The 19557-nt window shown below is 35.0% G+C and overlaps 1 pseudogene; it reads left to right on the forward strand.

Annotated features, from left to right (window-relative positions):
* Positions 1 to 1426: 1426 nt before the first annotated feature.
* On the forward strand, positions 1427 to 1515 carry LOC113190594 (U2 spliceosomal RNA; annotated as a pseudogene).
* Positions 1516 to 19557: the final 18042 nt, after the last annotated feature.

Consider the following 19557-nt stretch of genomic DNA (forward strand, 5'->3'; position numbering starts at 1 on the left):
GGGAAACAAACAAACAAACAAAAAAAAAAAACCGCAAATCAGCTATTAGGACCCAAGGAGGAACAACCAGAGTGGGACCTCAGATCCCAACACTTGACATCTACTCATACAAAAACAAGTCAATATATTCCTATTCCTCTTATTGGATGATAATGGAATGAAACTAGAAATCGACAGCAAGAAAAATAATAGAAACCATGTAAACAAATAAGATAACGACACAGCAAAGGACACACATATAAAGGAAGAGGGGGATTTATCTCAATGCACAAGTCCAAAATCTTTTAAAACATGAGAAAACAGGCAAGCAAATTACATCCCCTCCCCCCAAAATTCACAATCTCCCAATAAAAGATCTCACTATAGAAGTGGATGAAGTCTCAGAGAAGGATTATTTTAAAACCTGATAATTAAAATGGGTTATTAAAAGGTTCAATGAACTAAAAGATCCAAGGAATGAATTAAGAGAACAAATACAGGCCATGAAAGACCACTTCAATAAACAAACAGAAACAGTGGGAGCAAATTTTTACCCTTCACACATCAGATAGAGCACTAATCTCAGGGTATATAAAGAACTCAAAAAGCTAAGCTCCAAAAAACAAATAACCCAATCAGCAAATGGGCCAAGAATCTGAACAGATACTTCTCAGAAGAGGATATACAACCAATCAACAAATATATGAAAAAATGCTCATCATCTCTAGCAATCAGAGAAATGCAAATCAAAACCACTCTGAGATATCATCTCACTCTAGTCAGAATGGCAGCTATTATGAAGACAGACAACAATAAGTGTTGGCGAGGATGTCGGGGAAAAGGTACACTCACACATTGCTAGTGGGACTGCAAATTGGTACAGCTAATATGGAAAGCAGTATGGAGATTCTTTGGAAATCTGGGAATGGAACTACCATTTGACCCAGCTATCCCTCTCCTCAGATTATACCCAAAGGACTTAAAAACAGCATACTACAGGGACACTGAATAGAGGTTCACTAATTTGATTTTATGATGGAAAAAAATATAAAAACAAATATGTTTATTAGATTGAAAACACAAGTTCGGAGTAGGCATATCTTTTTCAATATCTGGTTGAACTCACCCCTGAGATCTCATTTTAAATAGAAGTGAGACATTATATCCTTTACAAATTATTCTTCACATTTCTTTTGAGATACATTTCATTTATGTATGTTATACAAAGGTGTGTACAGCTCTTCAGAGACAATGACTACTCCTTCATACTTAAGACAATTTTCTATTTCCAAAATGTCCCTGGTGGTTTTCTTCTTCTCTCCCTTTCTTTCAAGAGTAAGCCTCCTTAGCATTATAATTCTGTTCACCTTATGATAAAGCTTTGTTCAAATTCTGATTCATTTGTCTTGTATCTTTGTGATTCTTCTTCCATTTATCCTGACTCTACATCGCTTCTCGGCCTTTTGGCTAAGATCAAGTGTAGTATCCTGACTCTGTACTTCCTTTTCTTTAATCCCTATTTTTCCTGTAACTTCAGAAGCTATAATACCTCCTACCTCTCTCTGATACCTCCTCATTATTTTATATTCTTTTCCCATAAGCTTCAGACATAGCTGTATCTTTCGCAGCATTTTTTTTTCTCTTCCAATACCAGTGTGCTCTCTGCTGTGTTGCTATAATTCCCTAAAGTATTAGAATTTTTGACCATTTCTTACTTTGGATATATTTTTTGGTCTTCCCCCCTTCCATCCTCTTAAACTACATGAGTCATTTATGATATAACCCCTAAATATTTGTTTTTAATTTGTTAGTTGTAGATGGACACAACACCTCTTTATTTATATATTTATTTATGGTGCTAAGGATTGGACCCAGTGCCTCACACATTCTGGGCAAGCACTTTACCACTGAGCCACAATCCCAGGCCCCCCTAAATAATCTTTTTGAATTATAATAATCATCTTCCCTCATTCCCTCTTTGCTTGCCCAACACCGTCAGTCCACCTCTCAAACAACCACCACTGCACACATTCAAAACAGTGTTTCTTGAGAGATTTCAAGATGGTGGAATAGAGTAGGTCTCTTTCGTGGATGCTCTGCAGCATGAAACCAAGAAAGCAGACAGGCAGCTTCTCAGCAAAGTTGGTGAACAACAACAACAACAACAACAAAAAAAGTGGTCGAGGGGAGACTTTACTAGAATTTAATACTGTACATTCAAAGCAGATTGGAGACTCCGGGAGTTGGATATAATAAAATAAGGAAGAAATCCCCAGCACCACAGCTGCTGCCACAGCCAGAAGCACCAGCCAGAGCAGTCCCACCAGCAAAGTGGAATTAAAGGAACATACATATTTTTAAGAGACCTGAGGCATGTCTGGATATAGAGAGTTTAGAGATCAAAGATACTGTTCCACTAAACCAAAAGGCACGCTGCACAATATACTTGTGTGGGAAGGAAACTGCATCTCCCCTGACAACATGTGGAGGATGGAAGAAACAATCATTTTGCAGCCAAGGTGGGAGGGCTGGCAGCTGGGGAAGCCCATTTCTGTCAAACTCAGGTTTGGCCTGAAATACAGGCCTGGAAAACCCACATTACATGACATAGAGGGTGCCTAATTGACCAGGAGAATATCAAATGTGGAGAGAGGTTTACACAGGGGATATTGGTTGTGAAGTGACCCAGCTCTCCCCCTCCCCCACTAATCCAGCTGCCTGCAGGACCAGCTGGGAGAGACATGCCTGGCCTCGAATTTGGAAAGGCAGGAGCAGGAAAGAAAATGTGGGGGACACATATGACATAGAAGACTAAGTATTGGCTGCTCCACAACACAAGTAGAACCCAGGGGAGATTATGGGGTATAGTCTTCCAGCATAGACCAGCAATTTCTGGGCCCTGGAGGTGTGCTGATTTAGAATCTCCAGACTGGCATTCCACCAATTGGCACTCAGCAAAGAGCCTGGAGCCCACCTAAGCCTAAGCTGTGCCTCCAGGGATTCCATCTACAGGATTGCTTCTCTCACCCAGCAATCTGGAGAGTGGAGCATCATGCTCCAGATGATGCCACCTAACTACTGAGAAGGAAGCTGAGAATCTTTTAAACTCCAACAGAAATATTCTTTAGCTTTTCATCAAGATTTCTTTCTTTCTTAACTTTCTCTGTTTAATTTTTACCTAAATGGTCAATGGACCATTATACATACTCATATTTGGCTTTTTAAAATCATTTTTAGCATTTTGAAGCTAATTATTTTTCATGGATCAGTTTTCTGAGAACTCAAAAGTTTGATGAGTATATTTCAATTTGTATTCTTTTATTTTTTTAATTTTAATTTTACTTTATATATTTTTTTCCTTACTCATCTGTTTTCTTGAATATCTTTCTCTTTTGCCTTCTGCTAACAATCAATCTATATTGTTCTCTCTTTTGTCCTTTAATTTTTCACTTCTATCCTCTTGCCACCCTCCTCATAAATATCACATCTTAAATCATTTCTGTCTCCCTGACTCATATGTCTCCCTGTCCACCATTTGAAATTCTAAACCCTTTTACAAACATACTGTTTCTATTATAGGCAATAACTGATCATATCATTTCTGTTTACTGTGACTTAACATTGTAGACATCATAGCAGGAACTATTTAGAATAATGCTGCATATTATTTGCATTGGTTGTTGTTATTATTTGTCTCTCCTTAAATGAAGAGGTATTGGAAACTTTCAGGGACACTATAAGTCTACAAAGTAGAACTCTTCTGCTTCAGATTCATACTGTTAGATGGGTAGATGACAAACAATATGAAAAAACAAGGGAACAAATAGCCCCAAACGAACCAAGATATTTCAATAACAATCCATCACCAGCATAATGTCAGCCATGTCAGAGAAGGAGTTTAGAATGTGCATAGTTAAACCAATCATAAAGGTAAAGGATAATGTAAGAAATGACATCAGAGAGAAAATATAGAAAGTGAAAGATTTCTTCAATAGGAGATAGAAATTCTGAAAAAAACAATCATGCAGAAATCCTTGAAATGAAAGAATGAATAAAAGAAATTAAAAATTAAATGGAAAGTATCACCAATGGACTAGATACTTGAAAGACAGAGTTTACAGAAATGAAGACAAAATACATAATTTTGAAAATAAACAGAAATAAAGATGTTAGGAGACCATCAATAGAATTTCTAATAAATATGGGATAACCTATAATATCAATTTTAAGATTTACCAGGATAGATGAAGGCTCAGAGATATAAACCGAAGGAATGCACAGACTTTTCAATGAAACAATATCAGAAAATTTCTCAAACCGAAAGAACAAAATGGAAAATCAGATACAGGAGGCTTACGGGACCCAAAATATACAAATTAAAATAGACCCACACCAAAGACCATCATTATAAAAATGCCTAACATAGAGAATAAGAATAGAATTTTAAAGGCTGCCAGAGAAAACAACAAGTCAAGTTTAAAGGTAAACCAATAAGGATCTCAGCTGATTTCTTAGTCCAGACCCTCAAAGCTAGGAAATATTGGAATAATAATATATAGCAAGCTCTGAAAGAAAAAGGTTGTCAGCCAAGAATACTATACATAGAAAAATTAAGCTTGAGAATTGATCATGAAATAAGAAAAACATTCATCATAAATAAAAGTTAAAACAATTCACAACTAGAAAGCTACACTACAAAACATACTTAATAAAATATTTTATGAAGGAAAAGTGAAAAATAAAAGTGAAAAACAAGAAAAGGGAGGAACTACACTAGAAGAATAGTCAATCAAAGGAGAAACTAATTAAAATTAAAAGCTAGATATAACTGAAAATGACAGGAAATAAAAATCATATCTGAATAATAGCATTGATGTAAATGGCCTCAACTCATCTTTCCAAAGTCATAAACTGGCAGATTGGATAAAAAACGAGACCCAAAATATGCTAACCCACCTCACAGACAAAGAGCTTCACAGACTGAAGGTGAAAGAATGGGGAAAAAAAAAAACATCATTCACATGGATATTGTGAACAAGCAGGGATTTCTACCCCTATATTAGATAAAGTTGACTTCAAGCCAAAGTTAATTAGGGACCAAGAAGAGAATTTCATACTACTTAAGGGAATTATATATCAACAAGAGATACCAGTCATAAATATTTATGCCCCAAACAATGAAATATCTACATATATCAGAGAAACCTTTCTTAATATCAAGAATCAAATGGACCACAACACAATAAAACTGGGTGACTTTAACATACACTTTCAAACAAAAACTTAAAAAATAAGAAGCTGTAGAGATAAGACATAATTATTAATAATTTAGACTTAACATATATAGAATATTTCATTCATCAATGACTGAATATACTTTTTTCACAGCAGCACATGGATTCTTCTCTAAAATAAACCATATCTTAAACTATAAAATAAACAAAGCAACTCTTAGCAAATACAAAAAATAAAGATAATTCCTTTCATTATATCAGATCATAATAGAATGAAATTAGAAATCAATGGTAAAATTAAAAAATAGAAGCTACTCCAAAACCTGGAGACTTAAGAATTGAATGGCAAATAGAGAGCAGAAGAAATCAAGGATGAAATTTAAAAATACTTAGAAGTAAATGAAAATAGTGATACAACATATCAAAATCTCTGGGGCCCTAGGAAGGCAGTGTAAATAGAAAAGTTCACTGCATTGAGCTCATTTCTTAAAAGAATAGAAAGTCAACAAACAAATAAATAAACTAATATTATTTCTCAAAGCCCTAGAAAAAGAAAAAATATCAATACCAAAAGCAGTAGAGAATAGGAAATAATTAAAATTAGAGCTGCAGTCAATGAAATTGAAACAAAAGAAACAATACAAGAAATTGACAAAACAAAAAGTTGGTTCTTTGAAAAAAATAGATTAAATTGATTAATTCATAGACAAGCTAATGAAGAGAAAGAAAGAGAAAACCCAAAGTACTAAAATTCACGATGAGAATGGAACTATCACCATGGACACTACAGAAATACAGATGATAACCAGAAACTATTTTGAAAATTCAGACTCTAATTAGACAGAAAATCTTTTAAGAAATGGTCAAATTTCTAGAGACATATGACCTACCCATATGAATTAGGAGGACCTAGAAAATTCTAATAGATCAATTTCAACCAATAAAATTGAAGACTCCATCAAAGCCTACCAAGAAAGGAAAGCCCAGGACCAGACAGATTCTCCAGACCTTCAAAGAAGAACTAACACCAAATTAGTTCTTCTCAAGTTGTTCCATGAAATATAAAAGGAGAGAACCCTTCCAAATTCATTCTGTGAAACTACTGTCACCCTGATACCAAAACCAGACAAGGACACATTAAGGAAAGAAAATTTTAGACCAATATTCCCAATGAACATTGATGCAAAAATTCTTAATAAAATACTGGCAAATTTCATAGAAAAGCATATTTAAAAGATAGTGTACCATGATCATGTGGGGTTCATCTCAGTGATTCAAGGTTGGTTCAACATGAAAATCAATAAATGTAATTCACCATGACAATAGACTTAAAGACAAAAATCACAGGATTATCTAAATAGATGCAGAAAAAAAAACACTTAACAAAATACACTCATCCATTCATACTCAAAACACTAGAAAAAACAGAGAGAGTAGAAACAGAACTCAACATCATAAAAGCTATCTATGCTAAACTCAAGGCCAACATCATTCTAAATGGAGAATAATTGGAAGCATTCCCTCTAAAAACTGGAACCAAACAGGGATACTCTCTTTCACCATTTCTGTTCAACATAGTCCTGGAGACTCTAGACAGAGCAATTAGACAAATGAAAGAAATTAAAGGGATATAAATAGGAAAAGAAGAACTCAAAGTATCCCTATTTGCTGATGACATGTTTCTATATTTAGAAGACTCAAAAAAACTCCACCATAAAACTTCTAGAACTCATAAATATATTCAGCAAAGTAGCAGGATATAAAATTAATACCCATTAGTCAATTGCATTCTATATATCAGTGATGAATCAAGTAAAAGAGAAATTAGGAAGGCTACCCTCTTCACAGTAGCCTCAAAAAAAAGTAAAATATTTGGGAATCAGTCTAACAAAAGATGTAAAAGACCTCTACAATGAACACTAAAGAAAGAAATTGAAGAAGACCTTAGAAAATGGAAAGATCTCCCATGTCCTTGGATAGGCAAAATTAATATTGTCAAAATGGTTATACAACCAAACACGCTATACAGATTTAATACAATTTTTATTAATGTTTGGATGACGTTCTTCACAGAAATAGAAAAAGCACTCTCGAAATTCATTTGGAAAAATAAGAGGCCCAGAATAGCCAAAGCAATCCTCAGTGAGAAAAGTGAAATAAGAGGACATCACAATACAAGACCTAAAATTATACTACAGGGCTATAGTAACAAAAATGGCATAGTATTGGCACCAAAAAAGACATAAAGACCAATGGTACAGAACAGAAAACACAGAGACAGACCCACATAAATACAGTTATCTCACACTAGACAAAGGTGTCATAAGCATACATTGGAGAAACAATAGTTCTTCAACAAATGGTGCTGGGAAAACTGGAAATCCATATGTGACAAAGTGAAATTAGACCTAAATTTTATTTCATTTTTTCCCTGCACCTTCCATGACCCCTATTATGTGGAACCTGTTGACTTCTAAGCTAGAGTTTCACCATCCAGACCTCAGTTGGCATCAGGTGAAGGCCAACTAATCCTCCTAGTTCTAGTTCATGTTATCTCTTGGATGGACTCTTCACAATCCACCACAGGCAAAAAGTCAAACTGTCTCTGTTTCTTTGGCACTTTGCTTATGTCTTAGAATACTGTATTAAAAATTATCTGTTTATATTTTCCTGGCTACCAAAATGAATTCTTGACTTGTTTTCATTGCTCTGTTTTCTACTCGTATTTTCCAATCCTATTTCCAAACCAAGTTGACTATTTTGCATGAACTGTTTGTGCCATAAAATGTCTTGCTAACTAAGTCTCTTTGCTTCCTCTATTTATGGCTTCATTCCTGTTGAGTATAAATTGAATCTTTAACCTTCACCCTCTGGGTGGGTATTACCAAAATAAATCCTCCCAGCAGTCTTTTTTTCTTTGTTTTTTAATGCTTTCTCCATAATAGATGTGTTTTCCTGCTGATTAAATTGTATTGAAGTTCTCCACACAATATTTTTTAATTAAGCCCAGCAAGAAAAAAATGAAATAAATATCAGTACAAAATAAAACGAATCTACTGAACTGTGGTTACTCATTTCCTTTTAAGCAAATATTTGTATGATTTCCTTCCTACATGAAAATAGGAAATTTTTTTTATAAAATATATCTTCCTGTCTACTGAAATAGATGGATAATATGTCAAGAAGTTTATGTATGAAAGAAATGGAAAAATTTTAATTCCTAGAGCCAGGACTACAATCAAATTATGAATCATATGCAATTCTATGGATTGTTTTTATGTTGTTCTCAGTGCTTTAACTTTAAGCTGTCATTTTCCATCTTACTGCTATTTTTTCCTTAGGATTTGTAGCAATGTACTTTGTACTTATATATAACTTTTCATTGCTTTTGCTGCATCTGCTTCTTATTGAAATCTAAATATCAAGGTATATTTCAAACATAATCATCCAACTTGTGTTTAACTTCATATATAGAATCTAGCTGGAAGGTACAATATTGGATCAGGTTAAATATGCTAGATTCTGTATTCAGTGTGTTAACTTGAGGGATGGAAATGGCTGTAATCATTTGCTTAACCGATGTGTTGAAACCTGGATACAAAGATGGTCCACAATGAAGGAATTTAAGATTTCAGAATCTACTTGCTTTACTCTAGAGGAAGATAAGCAAAGGCTTTAATGAAAATGTGTGTGATGACTTTTTATGAAAAATTTGGTCACTCACACCCTAACTGTCAGAGTGCTTAAGATATTTCCTTCTTCAAGACTTTGAAAATTGAATTGGTGAAAGGTGACCCAGCATCTGTAAAGAGTGCCATGTTGATTCTTCTCTGCAGGCTCAAAACAGCTATGGGAACTTACACTGTCAAAAGTGCATTCTGAATCCAATGAGGATCATGAAATCCAGTAATGTCAGGGAACAGATAGCAGCACTTAATTCCCAGAGACTAAGAACCACACTGAGTAGCAGATCCAAAGCATTTATCAGAATGGTTTAGCCCACACAAAATTTGAGGCTAACTGATTATAAACCACCTAGAAATGAACTCGGCAGGCAAGCCACTGAAGTCTTTCCTGACTTGCATAAGTAGAGAAAGATTTCAGTTATAGGGAACAGAAATCTGACCTAAAGTAGTACAATAAAGGATTGCTGCACCAAGCCATTTTCTGCAGTCTCATCTCTTTATAGAACTAGAGATCTTGGAAGAAAAGCAAGCTCATTTTATACCTAGTGAAGAGTGGAAATAGATTCCTGGAATTCACTGTTCTCACTGTGTTCACCATCTCTGTGAAGTGGTTGGCCTTTTAGGTTGGTGGAATGGCACTGGGAACAGTGAAGTTTGACACAGGCTGGATGGCAATACCTGGGGACTCTGCTCATGTGCTCTACACAGTCTGTGCCCTTATGCAGGACTGTTTCTCCCTTAGCCAGAATACTGGAAGTCCTAACCAGGCAATTAAGACGAAGGGGTGGGGGCGGGGTGGGGGATACAGGCATGTATACAGAAAGGAAGAAATAAACCTATTAAACTTATAAGCAGATAATGAAGAAATAAACTTATTAAACTCATAAGCAGATAATGTACAAAATCCCAAAGACTTCAAAAACATCAAATTTACTGCACGACTGTCACATACTGTTGTGATTTTCACTAAAACCAAATAGAAGATTGATAAAAGAATTAATCTCTGCAAAGAAAACAGCAAACTGAAGTTCTCTTTGCTGAGCTGCAACTAGAACCCTCACGCTCTTGTATGAGGAACGACTGTGTCATGGGTAATGAGTTTCAACTCAAAGCTAGATGGGTCGGTGCCATTCAAATAACAGGAAAGGATCTAGTATTACAATGATCCTTGACCTTAGGAGATAATGAAGAGAAGGCTGACAAAAAATCAATTAGATAAAAGGTAGTGGTTCCCAGAATTAAGTGAGTCAGGCTAGATTCATTTCCAGGATCTACAATTATTACCTCTGTAATTTTCGACAAAATTTGGACATCTAAATGCTCATTTTATTGTGTAGAAAATGAGTATAATTTCAGAGTTGAGGCAACTATTAGGTGAAATATCTAAAGAACTTAATGTCCAGCACAGACTAAACAAAATATCTTAGTGCCTGCCATCATATTATTGCTATATTTTTACTATGAACTAGAAACTCATAGAAACTACATAGTTTATCAGTATATGCATTTTATAAAATAAACTAATTTCTGGCTGATTTTATTTCACATCCTTGAATTTTTTTTCTGTCATCTTATATTTCTCACCTATCTCTGGTTGTACTATTAAATGTGTGCCACCTTGCTTTATTTCATACAATATTAGAAGCTGACTTAAATCATTCTGTAACAATATAAAAATAATGATGAATAAATAGACATATTATCTTGGACTATAAAATAATATGTTTTACCCAGTCACTGTTACCAATGAAGCAACAACGGGGAGACAGAGATGAGCATCTATACAATGTTTAGTTTATATAGTGAAAAAAGAATTCAAAGATACTATCTTAATCACATAAATAAACTAAATTTTCAAATTTGTCTACCAATCTTTTTCTTATAAAATTGTTACTGAAAGCTCAGTTCTTATCTCCAATGCCAATCTGATAATGAGGGACACGGTTTTGAGAAAATGGAAAAATAAAGATTATTGCTTTGCTAGCAAAAAAAGAAACACAGGGGACTCCTTCCTGTTCCAGAGGCCATGAGTCTGCCCATCAAGGTGAGCAGGAGGCTTTAAAGAGGTGGTTCAAAGGCTAATTTCACGTGTTCTCTGTCTGGAGTTATAACACTTATTAATTTGAGAGAGAGTCATTTCTGAGATCTCTAGTGCCATCCCGAAAGTCTGAATTACTTCCTTCCTGTGGCGGTGTGTGGTCAAGGACAGATAACTCTGCCTAGGAAAGGGGAGAAAGGTAATCCTTATTTCTCTGAGGTTAGGGAGGGAGAAAGATTAGAGAGGATCACAGAGAGAGGAAGAGAAAGAAACAAGTCCATTTTAAAAATCAGTTGCAGTGGCAGAGCAGCAAAGGCTATATTCAAAGCATAAAATAGACCACTGCTCAAAATCAGAGTATGAAAATTTCAAAGGCCAAAAATTAAAAGTCGACATTTTGAAAGAGAGTAATCTGAATAGTCTTTCCATGAATTCGCTCAGTTTCCAGCCACTCTCAGGTTCTCCAAATGTGTATATTTCCTATGAGCTGTGTTGCCTCATTTTATACTCATTTTATTTTATAAAAATAAAATGGTCTAAAAATAAACCAGATAAGTTCTTGGTAGAACTTTCCTCATTATTCATGAGCACTGATTTTTTATTAAATTATTGAGCTTAATGATATATGGAATAAATATGTAGGGAACAAAACTAATGTATGCTGTGAAGGTTGGAAATATACATATGCATTTGGAAAAAAATGTCCTTTGATAACCAAGGACTTCAGGTAATTTTCAAATATGGTAAAAATGATTTATTAAAAATGATGCTATAATAACAATCACATAGTATTCGGGCTTAGTCTGTACTGTCTTACTCTATTTGGGATGCTAAAACAAAATACCATAAAGTGGGTAGTTTATAAACAACAGATATTTACTTCTTACAGTTCTGGGACACTGAATGGAGGATGCAAGATCAAGGGCCTGACAGAGTCAGTGTCTGGCGAGGACTGCTTCTCATCAACAGTGTCTTCTCGCTGTCCTCACCTGGTAGAGGGTATGGACCAGCTCTCTGGAGTCACTTATGCCCATCTTGAATTCTCTGCTATCCTGAATTGATCATCTTCTCTAGCCCCCATCTCCTAATGCAATCCCCTGGTGAGTTAGGATTTCTACATGTGAATTGGGGGTGAAAGGCACAAGAATACAGAGCTATATGTATGGTGGTGATTCACTAATGCAGGGATTGGAATAAACACTATTATATGATGTACACCCAAATCCGTAAATAAAAGGTGGCACATAAAGTGTTAACAAATAGCCTTGGGTGTTTTGTTACCTGTAATTCAAGTTGCTTAATAATTTCAGACATTTCTTTTAAAATATCATCATGCAGAATTGAAATTTTCCTTATTATCTGATATAAATATGAAGTTCTGGATTTTAAAAGACCACGTTTCTTTTATTTACTTGTTTGATACAAAGGATGGAACCCAAGGGGGGCTTTACCACTAAGCTACACCCCAAATCATTTGTTTGTTTGTTTGTTTATTGAGACTGGCTTTTGTTAAGTTGCTGAAGCTAGCCTTGAACTTGCAACCCTCCCCAATTGTGGGGTTACAAGTATGCCTGGCTTAAAAAGCAAAGATTTAAAGCTGAAAAGTTAATGAAGTATACCCATAATCATTATTGACACTGCTTAAAGCTATAATATTGGGTTTGTAAATAAATATAATTTTGGACATTAAATGTTTATTTTGAAAACATGCATAACTAAACTACTGTTTTAATATATTTTGCAATTGTGTAGAAGTTTGATGATAGAAAATATAGAAGTGTTTTTCTTATTCTTGAAAATACTCCTTTTTTGTTTGTGGCTGTAAAATCTCTGGCAACTTCAGTTCTGTGTATACTGGACCATTTATGAGTGCATAGGCTAACTCTTAGGGAAGGCTGAGATGCATTGAAATGGACATTAAAAATTTCACATCTAGAACACATATTTTGTATTCTGTTTATATTACCTATTGCTGTTATTTCCAGTATAGGTTTTAGTTATTAGAGTCATCAATTAACACTTCTAAAGGAATGCTTTTATTCTGAAGTCAGAAAAACAAGTCATAAACAAGACATGACTTCCACGTAGATGTGTACTGATACCTGTTATTGCATTGTGAAATTCAATTGCTTTGGTGTTTACTATGAAAGGGTTACATTACCAAGCATCTACTGGAAAACTGCATCTTACGTAAATTTTTCTGATAGTTGAGATTCACATTCCCAGTGTTAATTTTACTGAATCAATTAATAGTCTCGTTTTTTAAAAAAGAAATCTACATATTGGGGTAGATAGAATGCATAAATTAACTGATGAAGCTAAATGTTCTAAATGGAATATGCTTTGATTTTAACTATTAAATTGTTCATATCCATCTATTAACTACTAATGAGGTTACACAAATTTAAAAAGAGAAGTCATCTATTTATCTGCATGATTTTATGATACCAAAACAAATAAGTGTTTCCCAGAAATAGTTGGAGCTCAACAATTTCACTTTAAAAGATATATATGGGTCTTGGAAAAATTTTGTCAGCTAAGGATTCTGTGAACAAATACTTCCTAATAAATGGAAGTTTTATCACATGGCTGTCATTGACTCATCCAGTCATTTCTTCTTAATATTTTCCAAGCACAATTAGCATTTTCCTCTGTATTTTGATACAGTAAGCAAGGTATCCACCATCAGCTAGCTTACCTTTTGAAGTTAAGGGAGTTGGACAAAAACAAACCAAAGACATGGGTGATTTCAGATGGCAGGGCCAAGACGTGGGATGAAGGAGTCTGGAGACTTTGAGGATAAAATCAGAAGAAATGAAATAGTCTTCAAATTCACTTATTTGTTGACATTATTCTTTACCATTTGTGATTTGTGGCTATAAAAAAAGATGAGAATAGGAAAATTATGAAAGTGGGTTAAGAGGCTTAAATATAGCAGGTGCTCACATAATGTTGCATGCTATTTTTTTGATTGGGGCCTCAGCCCTAACCAGAAATCTCAGGGTCATCCTGAAGTTCAGAACCTTTAATCACTGGCTTCATTGTCTCTCAGATTTTCTGAGACTCTATTCCTTTAAGAGACACCATTTAGGGGTGGGGATTGTGGCTCAGCAGTGGAGTGCTCACCTAGCACGTGGGATGCCCTGTGTTCGATCCTCAGCACCACATAAAAATAAATAAATAAATAAAGGTATTGTGTCCAACTATAACTAAAAAATAACTTTAAAAAGAGACACCATTTAGTTACTTGTCACTATCCTTGCACTATGCAGATCTTTCATGTATCATGCTTTATCTCCTTTATGCAAACATACTATGCAAGCAAGCAAATTAAACCACACACATTCTCCATTTCAAACACTCATGCTTTGAATAATCTGTTGGATGAAAATGGTTCCCTAGGACTCGTGTTTCAGTTATTTCTTGTTTGTGCTGAATACTTGAATATCTAAATTTCTCTTAATTCCTGGAGGGGAAAAAAATTCCATATCCTTTAAAATAAGAACTTCTTGAATTCCTTGTTTTCCATAGCTATTGGTTGCTCTGTGACTCTCTTGACTTGGCCTCTACTTTCTTGAATCCATTCAATTGTCCCCATTAGTTGGAGTTTGTATGTCATGACCTTAGGTGTGAATGTTGAATTCCACTCTTCGGATCACTGGCAAAGGTGTTGAAACAATCAATATAGCAACTTACTCATAGTCTTCAGTAAGGTGGTAGAAATATAGCCAGGCTGAGTGACCTGTCCAAGATAAGCAAGCAAAAACCCAGCAGAGTAAGAATTATGTGAAGTTCAATTTGCCTTTTCTGGAACAGAGATTCTCAAATTGTGCAATGCACCAAAATCCCCTGGAGGGTTTACTAAAATATTTTCTTGGCTCAATCCCAAAGATGTTCATACAGTAGATCTGGGTTGGCACCTGAGAATCTGAATTTCCAGCAGGTTTCCAATTGATACTGATACTGTTGTTCTTCTGTAGAACAAGAAACATAAAGCATTTTCAAGCTCTGCCCTCGTGAATCCTATGACGTCAGGTTTAAACTGATGTTCTTTGTCTTCTAGCATGCTCCTGATCTCTCTGGATATCTTCTCCCTAATTCTTAAAGGCGGTGGCTGCTATTCCTGCAGGTTATAAAGAATACTCTCCTTGTAACACTAAGTCTTTAAACTCCTCGCTCGAAATTACCCCTTGGATGGATCCCTTGTTAATAATTGCATGTAAAATTTTGTGTGATATGCAGAATTTCAGTTAAAGAATAGCTTCTCTGTAGGAAATGTTCATATAGCCTGAGTAATAACAACACCACATGCTTGACTCCCTGCTTTTTCTTGCAGAGTCAAATCTAATCAATCCAATGGGAGTCCAAACTTCTTCTCAGAATATCTATATGTTAAGACCAATCACTTATTCCAGGTGATATTCAGATTGACCTACACACAGAATATTCACATTACTTTTCACAGATCACAAAGAACATAATTAAGTTAATTGCGAGAGAAGCTTATGGTTTCTAAGAAAAATATACAGTCCAAAACAAACATCTTATCCCCAATTGAAACTCATGCTTGTTTTAATGTAAAAAATAATTATTTAAATGCAATATGTCAATATGAATTTATATTTATATCTTAGATCCTGATAGGATTTTAAACAATAGTTTTTTAATCCTCAAGAATTTTTGTTGTTGTTGTTTCAGTTTTCTTTGCCAGTTTAGAGAGGAAAAAAAAAGTGAGGGGTAGAATAATTGTATGCAAATGAGACAGCCTCCAGGTAAAACTGACTTTCAACCAAAAATGTATTTGAATGTGAGTTGTGACAATCTGAAAGATCTTCTCACTCTAAAAACAATAGATCTGATATACTCTGGCATGGAACATTTATGCCAAAATCCTGAAAATCATTAACAGAACTTAAGACACTAAGTCTTTTTCATTAAATTGTCAAGAAAGATTTCTAAACACTAAGACTAAGTTATATCATAAAAATGTCAGGCTTATGTCAACTTCAGATGTGGATTATGTGATAAGGAACATGAAGATTAAATAGCATCAAAAAGACATAACTCTGCCACTGAGGATGTTTTAGTTGGTTTGATATCAAGTATGAATTATACACTAAACAATCTTCATTTAAAATGATATTTAAAGTAAACCGCTAAATCTGTACCTGTTGTTCTGTATCCCACTTGAACATCTCTAAGGATGTATCAGAATCTTTGTATAAAGGATGGAAATCATGAAGCTAAAAAAAAAAACAGAAATCAAAGTTGTAGTCTCTATTCATAACAAAACAGCAAAATCTTTCATCTAAACATCTCCCTGAGAAACTTTCCTCCTTGGTCACAGTATAATTTTTTCTGGATGCTGAAGCTATATATCAGCTTCAAGTTGGGTAACTTCCAATTTTGCTGGCTGCACCTCTGGTTTATTAAGCGCATGATTCTATCTTCTGAATAATTCCTGACTTTCTAAGTTCCCTTACTATCTTTTTTCATGTTATTGACAAGCATTCATTCAATAATAATTCTCATTCAATGATCACATTCTTCATAGTTACTTCTTTCCAGCCTCTCAAAAATCTCTCTGTGTTTTCCTAAGTAATTTCATAATGGGACGTGTAAGATGTTTCCAAGTCTTCCCTGGAAGAAATGCACCAGCTCACAGCCCTCCAAAAACCACCACCACTTATTTTGGCCATTATGAAAATTTGACTCTATTTTTGGAATCATCACATTTAAGGTTAATTAGAAAGCTAAATGATGTTTTGTAAGTGTTTTTTCCCCTTTTTTAATTACCTGAAGTTCATAAGAATATCAAAATAATGGATACAAATAATGATATTGATGTGAAGATTGCAGACTTCAGAAGGCAAAAGTTCTCAAATTAGTTATACGCACTACTTCATATCCACATGATTCACATCAAATATCAAAACTAATGGATGCAAGTTATATACACACCACTGTAATAGCAGTACCTTGGGAGGCTGAGGCAGAAGAATCGTGAGTTCAAAGCCAGCCTCAGCAAAAGCAAGGCACTAAGCAACTCAGTGAAACCCTGTCTCTAAATAAAATACAAAATAGGGCTGGGGATGTGGCTCAGGGCCTAGTTCCCCTGAGTTCAATCCCCTTCCCCCCTCAAAAAAAGAAAGTAATATACATAGTCATGGTAAGAAAATGCAAATAATTCCTCTCTCTTTCTATTATCTATCAGGATATTATTTCAAAACAATTCAAAGCTAACAGTATGATATTCAGAATACCTCAACCCTAACTTTCCCATAGCACATGAATATTAACCTCCCACAAGATCCAAAAGAACTACACCTTAGACAATTTGATGATCAAGTAGTACCATTGCCTTTTCTTATTCTGATCATATATGCACTTCCCCCTCATCGTAAGAAGGTCTTTATCTGCTCTTTCTAATTAGTTCAAGAATTCCAACCTACTCATTGCAAGAGTTCAGCCTTGATTATGGAGAGAAAACTCAAATATCTTATCTGCCTGTTTCAGAGGTGCATTTTCAGATTGAAATTACCATATTCCTGCAAAACTCTGGGCCACAGACCTCGGGCCACAGCTGCTTGCAGCCAAGCATCTGCAGCAGCCCTGATGGCTTGGTTTCTGTGTGGTTGTGATTTCAGACAGATATTGTAAAAGAATCTGTCTCTGCCAGGAAGCAGCTTTCTCTTCCATCTGGTCAACTCCAAATAGTTTCTCTGCTACAGACACATTAAAAATAAAATCAAAAGTCTCCCCTGCCTCTTTCTGCACAGCCAAGAGCAGCTCACAGAAATGCCTCCATAGCTAAATGATCTTTTGGTAGCTGAGCAAGAAAAGAGTGAATTGTTCCTTTTTATGGTTTCTAAACCTACTTATATGAACCTGTTTAACCACATCATAGATTTTACATTGTGTCTACAATAGAACCTCTGCTATAACCAATATTCTGTACCAACATGCTAATTATTCATTATATGACAATAATACATAAATGAGTCAAGTTGGAGACATTGAGAAAGTATCCGAGATTGAAAAAAATATTAGGACCTATCTCTTTCTTGATATAAAGTAAGGATTTACAAAAAAATGTTTTATATATAAATAAAACCATCTGCTGAAAAGTCCACCTACTTCTTTGCTTATTGGAATTCAGCATTACAGAAGGGTGTGGACTCTGGGCTGAATGGCAAGATGACGGGCAGCTGGCCTCTGCTTTCCCCTGGTTAACTTTATGATCTTACCCAAGTCACAACCTCAGGCCCAGTTTCTCATCTTTAAAAATAGGTTCTTAAAATTCATACCCTCTAAAATCCTCCAACAACTCAGTTTACATACAAGAGAATAAAACCTAATCAAATGTCCAAATGTCAGCAAACTCTTGTCTATCCTGCTTTAAGAAAATATTTTCACACACTAACATTTCACTTTCATAATTATCCCCTGGACACTTGCTTTCATGGCATGTTTGTAAGTATTGGAGGGAGAACTTCCAAATTCATTCTATGAGGCCAATATCACCCTGATCCCTAAACCAGACAAAGACACTTCAAAGAAAGAAAACTATAGACCAATATCTCTAATGAACCTAGACGCAAAAATCCTCAATAAAATCCTGGCGAATCGGATTCAAAAACATATCAAAAAAATCATACACCATGATCAAGTAGGATTCATCCCTGGGATGCAAGGCTGGTTCAATATACGGAAATCAATAAATGTTATTCACCACATCAATAGACTTAAAAATAAGAACCATATGATCATCTCGATAGATGCAGAAAAAGCTTTCGACAAAGTACAGCATCCCTTTATGTTCAAAACTCTAGAAAAATTAGGGATAACTGGATCATACCTCAACATTGTAAAAGCAATCTATGATAAGCCACAGGCCAGCATCATTCTGAATGGAGAAAAATTGAAGGCATTCCCTCTAAGATCTGGTACAAGACAGGGATGCCCTCTCTCACTACTTCTGTTCAACATAGTCCTTGAAACACTGGCCAGAGCAATTAGACAGACGAAAGAAATTAAAGGCATAAAAATAGGAAAAGAAGAACTTAAATTATCACTATTTGCAGATGACATGATTCTTTACCTAGCAGACCCAAAAGGGTCTACAAAGAAACTATTAGAGCTAATAAATGAATTCAGCAAAGTGGCAGGATATAAGATCAACACGCATAAATCAAAGGCATTCCTGTATATTAGCTACAAATCCTCTGAAACGGAAATGAGGACAACTACTCCATTCACAATATCCCCCCAAAAAATAAAATACTTGGGAATCAACCTAACAAAAGAGGTGAAAGACTTATACAATGAAAACTACAGAACCCTAAAGAAAGATATAGAAGAAGACCTTAGAAGATGGAAAAATATACCCTGTTCATGGATAGGCTGAACTAACATCATCAAAATGGTGATATTACCAAAAGTTCTCTATAAGTTCAATGCAATGCCAATCAAAATCCCAACAGCATTTCTTGTAGAAATAGATAAAACAATCATGAAATTCATATGGAATAATAAAAGACCCAGAATAGCAAAAACAATGCTAAGCAGGAAGTGTGAATCAGGCGGGATAGCCATACCAGACTTCAAACTATACTACAGA

The sequence above is a fragment of the Urocitellus parryii genome, chromosome 8 (assembly GCF_045843805.1).
Source record: "Urocitellus parryii isolate mUroPar1 chromosome 8, mUroPar1.hap1, whole genome shotgun sequence".
In the NCBI taxonomy this organism is placed as follows: domain Eukaryota; kingdom Metazoa; phylum Chordata; class Mammalia; order Rodentia; family Sciuridae; genus Urocitellus; species Urocitellus parryii.